At 43.7% G+C, this 10,812-nt stretch overlaps 1 long non-coding RNA gene across 1 annotated transcript; it reads right to left on the bottom strand.

Moving 5' to 3' along the window:
- Positions 1-7,236: 7,236 nt before the first annotated feature.
- On the bottom strand, positions 7,237-9,490 carry LOC309343620. Its single transcript, XR_014157356.1, has 3 exons — positions 9,428-9,490; positions 8,587-8,760; positions 7,237-7,342 (listed from the first exon to the last, which is right to left on the bottom strand). It is a non-coding gene; the product is annotated as an uncharacterized lncRNA (long non-coding RNA).
- Between the last annotated feature and the right edge of the window lie 1,322 nt (positions 9,491-10,812).

Below are 10,812 nucleotides of genomic sequence, written 5' to 3'. Positions count from 1 at the left end.
GCTGCTATTGTAGCATACATAAAGAAAGTTCTATCCTTCTTTGACACCAATTGGCCGACCATGCCCAGGAGAAAGGCCTCTGGTTTCTTCTGAAAGGTATATCTAAATACCTTTTTCATTTCATTATACCTTTTTCATTTCATCTCCCAGAAAGTCTTAATCCTTGGGCATGTCCACCAAAGGTGAAAGAATGTACCTTCAATCTCTTTACACTTCCAACATTTATTTTTGGGCAAATGATAAATTTTTGCAAGCTTGACTAGCGTCATGTACCACCTGTAGATTACCCTAGTTAAAATTTAATTGCTATTCAGAGCTGTTGTCACCCTCTAATAATTGTTAAATTAACTGTCCTTCCCATCTTCCTTTTTTGCTGCTGCACAATCACATGGACCTTGTACCTCTTGTTGTAAACAAAATCTGCCTTTTCCCCCTTATGGAGTATCCAAGAGCCAGTATAGAGTCCTTATGTGGGTTCCCTATTGGTAGGAGAAAATAACAGAGGCCAACCAGAGAATATTGAGAAGCAAAGCAGCTAGTAAGCCTGATCTTTATTAAAGCTGTTGCAACAGGGTGCTGCCCTCACATGCAGGAGGACGGAGGATGAGCCAGAACAAAGGTGTGCCTGCCCTTATATAGACATTTTAAATTCCCTGCCCTGGAGCTCAAGACCACCCCTCCATACATCATACAAACATCACAGAAGGGGTGTAAACCAAGACCACCCCCCACAAACATCATGCCTACATCACAGAAAAAGGTGGTCTACAACAGAAATTTGAAAGTTGTTCTTTTTCCTGTCTGCCAAGTTATCTGATAATGCCTTATCTGATTGCCTTTCCTGGTAGTCTGCCCGTTCTTTTCAAATGGAGATTACCCAATTCCTGTAACAAGGAATTTTTTTTTCACCTTCTCCCTCCTTGCAGGAAAACATTTGGTCAGCTTGGGAGTCAATATGGTTTCAGGACTGTCTTCCTGTGCTGCTTCAGACATGTGGTTTATATAACAACAACAACAACAACAACAACAACAATAATAGTAATAATAATAATAATTTATTATTTATACCCCGCCCATCTGGCTGAGTTTCCCCAGCCACTCTGGGCAGCTCCCAATCAAGTGTTAAAAACAGTACAGCATTACATATTAAAAACTTCCCTAAACAGGGCTGCCTTAAGATGTCTTCTGAATGTCAGGTAGTTGTTTATCTCTTTGACATCTGATGGGAGGGCGTTCCACAGGGCGGGCACCACTACCGAGAAGGCCTTGTGTCTGGTTCCCTGTAGCCCCACTTCTCGCAATGAGGGAACTGCCAGAAGGCCCTCGGCGCTGGATCTCAGTGTCCGGGCTGAACGATGGGGGTGGAGACGCTCCTTCAGCTATACAGGACCGAGGCCATTTAGGGCTTTAAAGGTCAGCACCAACACTTTGAATCGTGCTTAGAAACATACTGGGAGCCAATGCAGATCTCTCAGAACCGGTGTTATTCTATATTTATGTATGTGTTTGCTTGGTACATTTATGAACATTTATTATATATCTAAGACCTTAAAATTCTTATAACACTCTGAACAGCCTAGCTCACAATGAGCAGCATCTGAACCTATGAGAAATGAGAAATGAGAAGTGATATTCCTAGATCAATCCATGGGTTGATCCATTACATCAGCTCTCTCTCCCCACTCCTTTTAAAAACTATTTTATTTTCTTAGAATGATTTGAAACAATCACATTTGCATCATCTTGCTCCCTCGCTGAGAGTGGAAGGGAAGGGAAAGACACAGACAGCTTTAAAAGCAATCTAATGACAATGTGCAGGAGAGAGAGGGTGTTTTCCTGTTGTTTGTTCAGCAGCAATTTTAGTAACAGGACAGATCTGTCAGACAGATCGCTCACCAAGCATCTTAAATCAAACAACAGACATCTGTGGCCTCAAGGTGAACAAAATAAACACAGACAACTTTCAGACTCTACACATTAGCTTTGTTGCAAAAGGGGAAATAGCAATGGTATAACACAACTTCCTATCTGTGGACATTTCTCCCTCTCTTCTTCTTACATTTTGATTTATTTACTTAGGCCATTTACAGATACAATCCTTGTCCTCTGACAACAAGGAGGATGGCCTCCCTTAGATTTCATCTGTTATTCCAGTCTGAAATAGACAAGCCTAGCTCTGCTGCCAGAGCCAGAGCTACAAGTATAAAACACCGAGGCTCTTTAATCATAGAGAAACCTTCAGGCAGAAAACCATATATGCTGTGTTAACATTGTTATAAGAAAAACTGCTCCCTTTCCCTTATGGGGCATTCCAGAGCCTGTATAGAGTCCTTAAGTGGGTTCCCTATCGGCAGGAGAAAACAACAAAGGCCAACCAGAGTATATTGAAAAGCAAAGTGGCTAGTAAGCCTGATCTTTATTCAAGGAACTGGACAGTGGTGTGCAAGCCCTAATACAGTGGTACCTCTGGTTGTGAATGGGATCCGTTCCGGAGGCCCGTTCGCAAAATGAAAAGAGTGCAACCTGAAGCGCTGTATCTGCGCATGTGCATGGTGCGATTTGGTCTTGTGCGCATGCGCTAAGCACGATTTAGCGCTTCTGCGCATGCGTGAGCCGTGAAACCCGGAAGTAACCCTTTCCGGCACTTCTGGGTCGCCACGGGACGTAACCTGAAAGAACGTAACATGAAGCAAATGTAACATGAGGTATGACTGTATAGACTTTTGAAACTGCCCACCCTGTGGCCCAAGTTTCCAGTAGGGGAATCCCCTCAATTCAGCTCAGTTTTTCTTTAGTTGTACTTTAGTTTCCCACCACCTCCAGTGGAACAAGTGTGACTAAATGTAGCTGGATGAGAAACACTATCTTCGAGCGATATAGTTTTTGGGTATAAGGAGGCAATACTCATTCCAGCTAGTTCATTTTACTTAGGTTCCATTGAAATTGGTGAGTCAAGTTAGTCACAATTCACTTTTTACTAGATCAGGTAACTGGGATGTGAGGGTGGGGGAATACATATTAGAGCAGTACAGTGGTACCTCAGGTTACACACGCTTCAGGTTACAGACTCTGCTAACCCAGAAATAGTGCTTCAGGTTAAGAACTTTGCTTCAGGATGAGAACAGAAATCGTGTAGCGGCGCAGTGGCAGCAGCAGGAGGCCCCATTAGCTAAAGTGGTGCTTCAGGTTAAGACAGTTTCAGGTTAAGAACGGACCTCCGGAACGAATTAAGTACTTAACCCGAGGTACCACTGTACTTAAAATGTTCCCCAGAACTCTGCCAACTATATGAAACAATAAAAATAAATTACTGTTCAATGCGCCTGTAATGTTTGTTAACTTGAAATCCCACTATTAAAAAATACTGTTGACAACATAAAGCTTATCAGTAAGGCTAACAACATTTCTCGTATTTGCATGTTTTTGCTGGATTTTGGCTAAAGTCAAATTCAAATCAAACTCAGAGGGGTTTACATATTCTTACTCAGATGTGAATCTCACAATATTCAGGGTGCCTTACTTCATCTTAAAAATGAGTGTCCTAGTTAGGATTTCAGCCTTCAAAACCTGTACCAAGTAAACTTCAAAGGTCTTCTCATTTGTCTAACAGATTCAAAAATAGTGCAACCTAGATCTTCATTCCGTGGAGAAGGCAACCTTAAAGTGAAGGATTCTTATACTGCTATATCAGGAATTCTTATAAGGTGCATTCTGCTTCCTGCCTACTCAAGGGAGCCTTTAATACTTCAGCCATCCTACAATTGGACAGGTCTACTAATCCAGAAATATGCTTCCTCTGAGAGCTTGGGGAAAATGGTGAACTGAACAATGAAAATAATAGAGAAGTTGGCACCCTATAGTATTTCTTCACTCCCATGATTCTACTAAATTGTGCTTTTTTGGCCAGCATGTATCTATTCCAGGTGCAACATAACATACCTGCCAACCCTTTCAATAAATTATGTCAGCAACTGAGAGTCCATTCACTTAAATTATCTCAGCCTAGAACTCTCCTGTTAAAATTCCACTGCTGCATTCCGCAGCCAATCTTGAACCATTAAGAGTGTGTCTAGTCCATTAGCATACTTTATAATGGGGCTGTGAAATGATGCAGCTATTAATTAATTCTTTGAAATATTAACTTGCTTTTAAAGAAAGTGCAATGAAGAAGTGTCAGCAATATTTATGGCAAAACACAGCAGGAAATCAAGACGGGCTCTTGAATTTCCAAGGCAAAACAACAATGGAGCAGGAGCAGATTTTGAAAAGAGACAAGAAATGCCTGAAAGCATCTTCTTCCAAGCAAAAGGTAAAGTGACTGGAGCCAGCGGTGCAGCTCAGGCCCAAATGACCACACAGTTAGCAGTAAATGTTGGGGGCTTACCTAACCTCCAATCAATGGTGTCACTGTGACCTATCAGGGCAGGGTGAGACAGCAGAGAGTTTAGAATGGTGAAAATGCTCTAGCAGGGGTGCCAGATGGGCTCTGCCAGTGCATTTGCACCATGCTGACCTCATTGTGATGTATGGAAGTGAGAGCTGGACCATAAAGAAGGCTGATCGCAGAAGAATTGATGCTTTTGAATTATGGTGCTGGAGGAGACTCTTGAGAGTCCCATGGACTGCAAGAAGATCCAACCTATCCATTCTGAAGGAAATCAGCCCTGAATGCTCACTGGAAGGACAGATCGTGAAGCTGAGGCTCTGATACTTTGGCCACCTCATGAAAAGAGAAGACTCCCTGGAAAAGACCCTGATGTTGGGAAAGATGGAGGGCACAGGAAGAAGGGGACGACAGAGGACGAGATGGTTGGACAGTGTTCTTGAAGCTACCAGTATGAGTTTGACCAAACTGTGGGAGGCAGTGGAAAACAGGAGTGCCTGGTGTGCTCTGGTCCTTGGGGTCACGAAGAGTTGGACACGACTAAACAACTAAACAACAACAACCTCATTGCCTCTCCCTGTGTCACTGCATAAGCTGCAGTGATGGCTGCTGTTGTGTCAGGGGCTGGTCTGGATTGGAAGATTGGGGAATGCAGTCACAGGGAGATCAGCTCCTAACAGAAGAGGAGGGAAAATACCCCCTCCCCAATTCCCAGAGTTTCCAGAAGAAGAGAGACAGGCAGAGACAGAAGCTGCACAGTTGAGAGAGGAGCTAGCCAGCTTTGAGAAAGTAGCTAGGCAACCAGAAGGGAGGGAGCAGAATGGGGGGAACTCCTTCCCTCACCCTGAACTTGGAGGTCTGAGCATGTCAGAGAACAAAGGAGATGCAAAGAAGGAGGGATATCCCATTGGCGTGTTTCTTGCTGCTGAAGTAGGGAGAAGTTAGAGTGGGCAACTGCTATCCTTGCAGAGAGTTGCCTGTCTGTGCTCGCAAAATGATACTGTAATAACAAGACTATAAGTCTCTTCCATGTGACAGCCCTTAAGGTATTTGAAGATGGCTATCAGATCTCTTCTCAGTCTCCTCTTTTGCAGGTTAAACATACCCAATTCCTTCAACATCCTCCTTAAATTTTGGTGCCCAGAATTGGACACAGTATTCCAGGTGAGGACCAGTGCCTGGTCAGTTCAGCTGGTTAAAACATGATGCTGATGGGGCCAGGGCTGCATGTTGGATCCTTATGGTGCGGATAGCCGCCTGAAGCCTGGAGAGTGAGAGGGATCGGTGCACACCGATCCCTCTTGCTCTCCAGGCTTCGCTTCGCTGGAGAGGCGCTGCACAGTTTTCCCTCTCTGTGCAGTGCCCCTTCAGCGAAGTGGGAGGAGAAATGGAAGGGGCTCCATATCTCCTGCCGCTTCACTAAAGGGGTGCTGAGCAAAGAAGGGGAGAATTTTTTTCCCCTGTTTCCCCCCTCCTATGGTCCGGTGCATCCTATAGAGCGAAAAATACGGTGCGTGGAAATTGTTTCCATGTGGTTGTGTGCTTTCTGATGTGTTGTATTTATTGTTTATGACTTCTGTTCTGTTTGTAATTATGTAAATCTTGTCATGTTGTAAGCTGCCTTGGGCATAGTTTGAACTATGGAAAGGCGGCATTCAAATAAAATGATGATGGTGATCATGATGATCTACAAGACAAAAGGGTAACTGAGGAGCAAGTTGCCAGGGCAATGTGGGTGTGATGTCACACTGGTAAAAAGTTGTCCTTTTACAAAGAGGTTTTTGGGCAAGGTGTTATGGGAACAAGGAGGCGGAAATTAGAAGACCTCCGTATGGAGGCTGAAGGTCAGAACCACCTTAGCAGGCTGGGACGGAGGCACAGAGATGTCTTGGAGTCCAATACTGCTTTGCTGTAGGGAACAAACCCCTTGCGAGATGTAATTCTGCGCACCTCTCCATCCCAGAGCTGGGCTGTATACATGTGTTAATAAACCATACATCAAAAAGACTCTGCAGTCTTTGTTGTGCCTCATTCATTTTTTATTATTGATGATTTTCAATTTTATACATTTTTATAATTTTACAATCCTTTTAACATTTCAAAACTCGACTTCCTTCCCCCTCTTTCTGCAGTTCCTTAAATTTATATTTTATATTTTCTGCATATTCCAAATTAACTTAATTTACTCATTTATTATCTACTTTAAATATATACTCTTATAAATTTGCAGGTTATTACAATAACCCTGCCAGTGTTCTTATCTGTTTATTTGTAAATATTGAATAAACCAATTATATTATTTTATAAAAAGTTTGTTATCTTGCTTTCTTATATTTATTCCATAAACTGCACAATTTTTTCCTCATTACATGATTTATAAATCCTTTATGTACTTTCACCTTTTCATACCATAAATAAGCGTGCTAACCAAAAACATTATCATGGCTGTTGTGCCTCATTGCAAGGAAGCACAAAGCCTGGTTAAGTGCCAAGACCCCTAGAACCTCTCATCCCTTGACAGACATTGGAGTGGCCTCTCACAATATCATTCCAGAATGTGCCTATGGGATAGGCCCTCTTTAAAATGCACAAACTGAATGGAATTCCTCACCCCACCCAAACTCTGTCTTGTCTTCACCCATGCACACTTCCTTCCATCTAGGAGCAACAAGACCACAAGGGAAGGAACCAAACTGTTGACTCCTGCAGCAAGACCCAGGATTTCCTTCCATGCTCACAATGGTTAGGAAAATCACTTCTAGGGATAAGATCATGATCCAGGAGTAGCATGTTTGTAATAGGACCTTTGTTAGAATCAAAGAAAAATATATCCAAGTAACAAGCAGGTGTAACTTATCTATTTATTTATCTATTTATTTGTATATTTGGAATTGTGGGGAAGGGGAAAATGGGTCTTTTTGGAGGGGAGCTGGGCTGGAGATGCTGGACTTCCTATTGCTGCTGCCTATTGTTTTCTGCCTGGAAGAAAAAAGAAAAGATTCTTATTTTTTCATTCACTATGCATTTATTATCCCATTGATATTCCCTTTTCCCTGCAAAGATCTCAGGGCAGCTTACGTGAGTCTCCTCCCCTCATCTCATCCCCACAACAGCTCTGTGAGGTAAGCTGAGAGGCAGTGAGCACCCAAGGCCACCCATTCAGTTCTATGGGTGAGGGGGGATTTGAACCCTGGTCCCCCAGTCCTAGTCCAGCAGTCTAACTTGGGTTGCCAACCCTTTGAACCCATGGGCACACCTGCAAATCCGAGAGACTGCAGTGGGCACTACACCATAATGGAAAAGGACAGAAGTAAAGAGAAATGATTGCGTGGCGAAACCCCTCCCCCCAGAGAAATGAAGACACAGGACACGTTATTTAAGGTTAATGGGCATAAAAAGGCCGCAACTTTATTGATTACAGGAATTGGAAGGTATTGGTCTTAGGCACTGGCTCCTATCGGCTACCTGGCATGGAGACCGGGAAGGGTTATCCACAAGCCGTGGGGGTCCTGTTGAAGTACGCCAACTAGGATCCCACGGGTGTCACCACTCGGGGGCGTGCCGGAGGCCCTTACCTCCCTAGGTTTCGGACAAGGCAACGCCCCCCGGAGTCCTCTACCAGACTACCCCTTTTCATTGGGGGAAGGTGATGGCGCTTCCTTCCCCCCATTCATTTGCATAACAATTAACCCCTGCCAATGCCTAACCGCCAATACCGAAGTTGTGACGTTTGCTACGAGGTAGGCGAAAAAACCAAAAGGCTAGAAGTGCGCCAAGTTGGAAAAATTCCTACCAGGCCCCTTGCGGCGACCAACCGAAGTCCATAGCAAGCTCAAAGCTACCTAGGCCTAAAGGGTGGGTGGGACGGGAAAACTGGGCAGCAGGAACGGGGGCAAAGAGGGCGGTCCCCGGGTGCCCTGGCCTTAAATGGGGCCAGGCCACACCTCCCCTGCCCGCTGATTGGCGGTCCGGGTCGCGGACACGCCCGGGGATTCCCTCATCTCGCGGGGGCTAGAACCAGCCCCCGTGTGCGTGGGAAAGGGATGGCCCCGCAACCCCCCCTCCTCTCGAGCTCGGAAGTGGCTTTCTCTCTCTCCTTCAAAAGGGATGTCCCTGAAGTCTTCTAGAATCAGTGACCTGACCTGCCTCCTTCCTCCCCAATGAGCCAGATTCTCTCTGGCCTCACTGTTCTTCATGAACACAGGTGATCTCTTACCTTGGTCTGGGGATTATCCATCCCCTGAGCCTTGAAGGGTTGAACATGGATTAATCTGATTTTCACGACTACTTCCCTTTTAAGGGTCACAATTACTAAATCCTCCTCCTCCTCCTTATAGACCAGGGCATGGTTTTTTGGCCTGCACAGCCTTTGAAATCTAGGGAAGGTCAGGAAATGGATTATAGTTATTTCCTTGATACTCTCTATCTCTCCGCTGCATTGGGGGCACCTGGCAGCAAGGATATGGACCAACGGAAGACGGCATCTTGTCAAAAGACCCTCCAAAGCTGGGAGATGCCCTTCTTGTGATGATGCCCACAAAGGAGAATGCAAGTCATTTCCCTCAAAGCATCTAAGCGGGCCCTGAGGACACTCTTTTAAAAATAATCTAAACAGTGTTTTTTCTGGGGGGTACTCAAGCAGCTTGAAAGCACGTCAAAGTGCAAGCAGATAAATAGGTACCGCTCTGGCTGGAAGGTAAACGGTGTTTCTGTGTGCTGCTCTGGTTCACCAGAAGTGGCTCAGTCATGCCAGCTCCCTCGGCCTGTAAAGGGAGATGAGCGCCGCAACCCCAGAGTCGGCCACGAGTGGACCTAATGGTCAGGGGTCCCTTTACCTTTACCTTACTCAAGAATAGGCAGTACCGACACCCCCCCCCCCCATGTTAAAAGTGTGGCTCTTATTGTAATTACTTCATGGTGAGTACTGGCATCTTTTTTTTCTTAAAAAGAGAAAAAAAGCACTGAATCTAACCCATAGTTCCCAATGTTTCTAAATCTTGAGAAATAGCAAAAGATGCCGAAAGAATTAGGAATCCTACTTACAGCTGAGAGGAAGAAAGTTTCTTCAAAGCGCTGGATAACATATTTGCTTTCTTCTCTTGCCTGGACTAAGTTTCCTCATATAGTTGCTCTTCCCAAAGTCCTCAGCCAAGTCACTCAGCAGGGGGACGTGTCACAACCGAGGACATGACACCATTACTTTAGTTACCTTGCCTAACAATGGGCATAGCTCCCTTTAATATTCATTTTTTAAATATATATTTTAGTGGGTTAAGCAGTTTTATTTAATATATTGAAAAAACTTCTAGACCCCTTTTCATGCAGCACAGTGATTTTCTGGAAAGGACAAGAAAGGCCACACAAACGCACACAATTTCTTTCTTTCTGTAAAATAATTTTTATTAATTTTCAGTTACAAAAATCCAATATGTGTCATATTATCATAATACCAAATAACAATACCAATTCACAAACAAATCCATTACACAGGCAATTATAAATTTGATGTGGCTTCCCATGTGTTGTACTTCAAGATCTATCTTCCCTCCAGATTATTGCTCAAACCAAATACAATCCATTCTTGATAAAAACTCTTATACCACAGGTACAATAATTAACTTCAGTTCACATTAACACATATAATAATTTGTAATTTCACAAGTGAAGTTCTCCTTTCTTCTTCCTGTATGAGGTTTTACTTTGCATCAATTGTTCGTTTAATTCTTTATCAAATATTATGTCCATATTCATTATTCCTGATCTCCTTTGTGCCTTACGGTTCTGTTGACTCGGAGTTACACTGGAGAGGTCTCTCTCTCTCTGTTCTCAACTCTTCTGATGCAGCTGTAAAATTCCACTTTTGATTTCAAGCAGGGACCCAACGCCCTGCCAAAGCCCTGGGCGGCTTCTAAGTTCTCCCCTCCATGTCCAGTTGAAGCAATTAATTATAATTATTCATAGAAGAGTGATCTGGGGCCCTGTCAGAGCCCTGACGAGTCTTCAAATTCCAGTCCCTTTTCCCCTCCATGAGGAGGCAAGTAAAAAAAATTTAACTCTGCAGAGGCTCCAAGCCCTTTTAATAATTATTCCAAACATTAATATTTTCCTCATATAGTCCTGTTTTTCATTATAATTCATACCTGTACTCCCACCTCCTTTCTTCTTCACTTGCTTTATTTATTTATTTTTTGCATTCTCGGAGGGGTTTGCCGAGTCATTTACGTAACAAAGGATTTATAATGAAGTGATTGACTCCCCCTCCCCAACACATACCATCTTGTTGCTTGAATGAAGTCATCTTCCAATTTAAACCTGTATGACCTTGTAGCTGTTTCAATTCGGCAGTCCTTAATCTTGTCCCATCATTACCAACACATGTCTGTGCATTAATCCTAATTAATCTCTCAATGAACAGAAGAACTGCTGCA

This window comes from Podarcis erhardii (genome assembly GCF_964252035.2).
Source record: "Podarcis erhardii genome assembly, chromosome: 6".
NCBI classification, from domain to species: Eukaryota; Metazoa; Chordata; class Lepidosauria; order Squamata; family Lacertidae; genus Podarcis; species Podarcis erhardii.
This window is presented reverse-complemented; position numbering and strand designations above follow the sequence as displayed.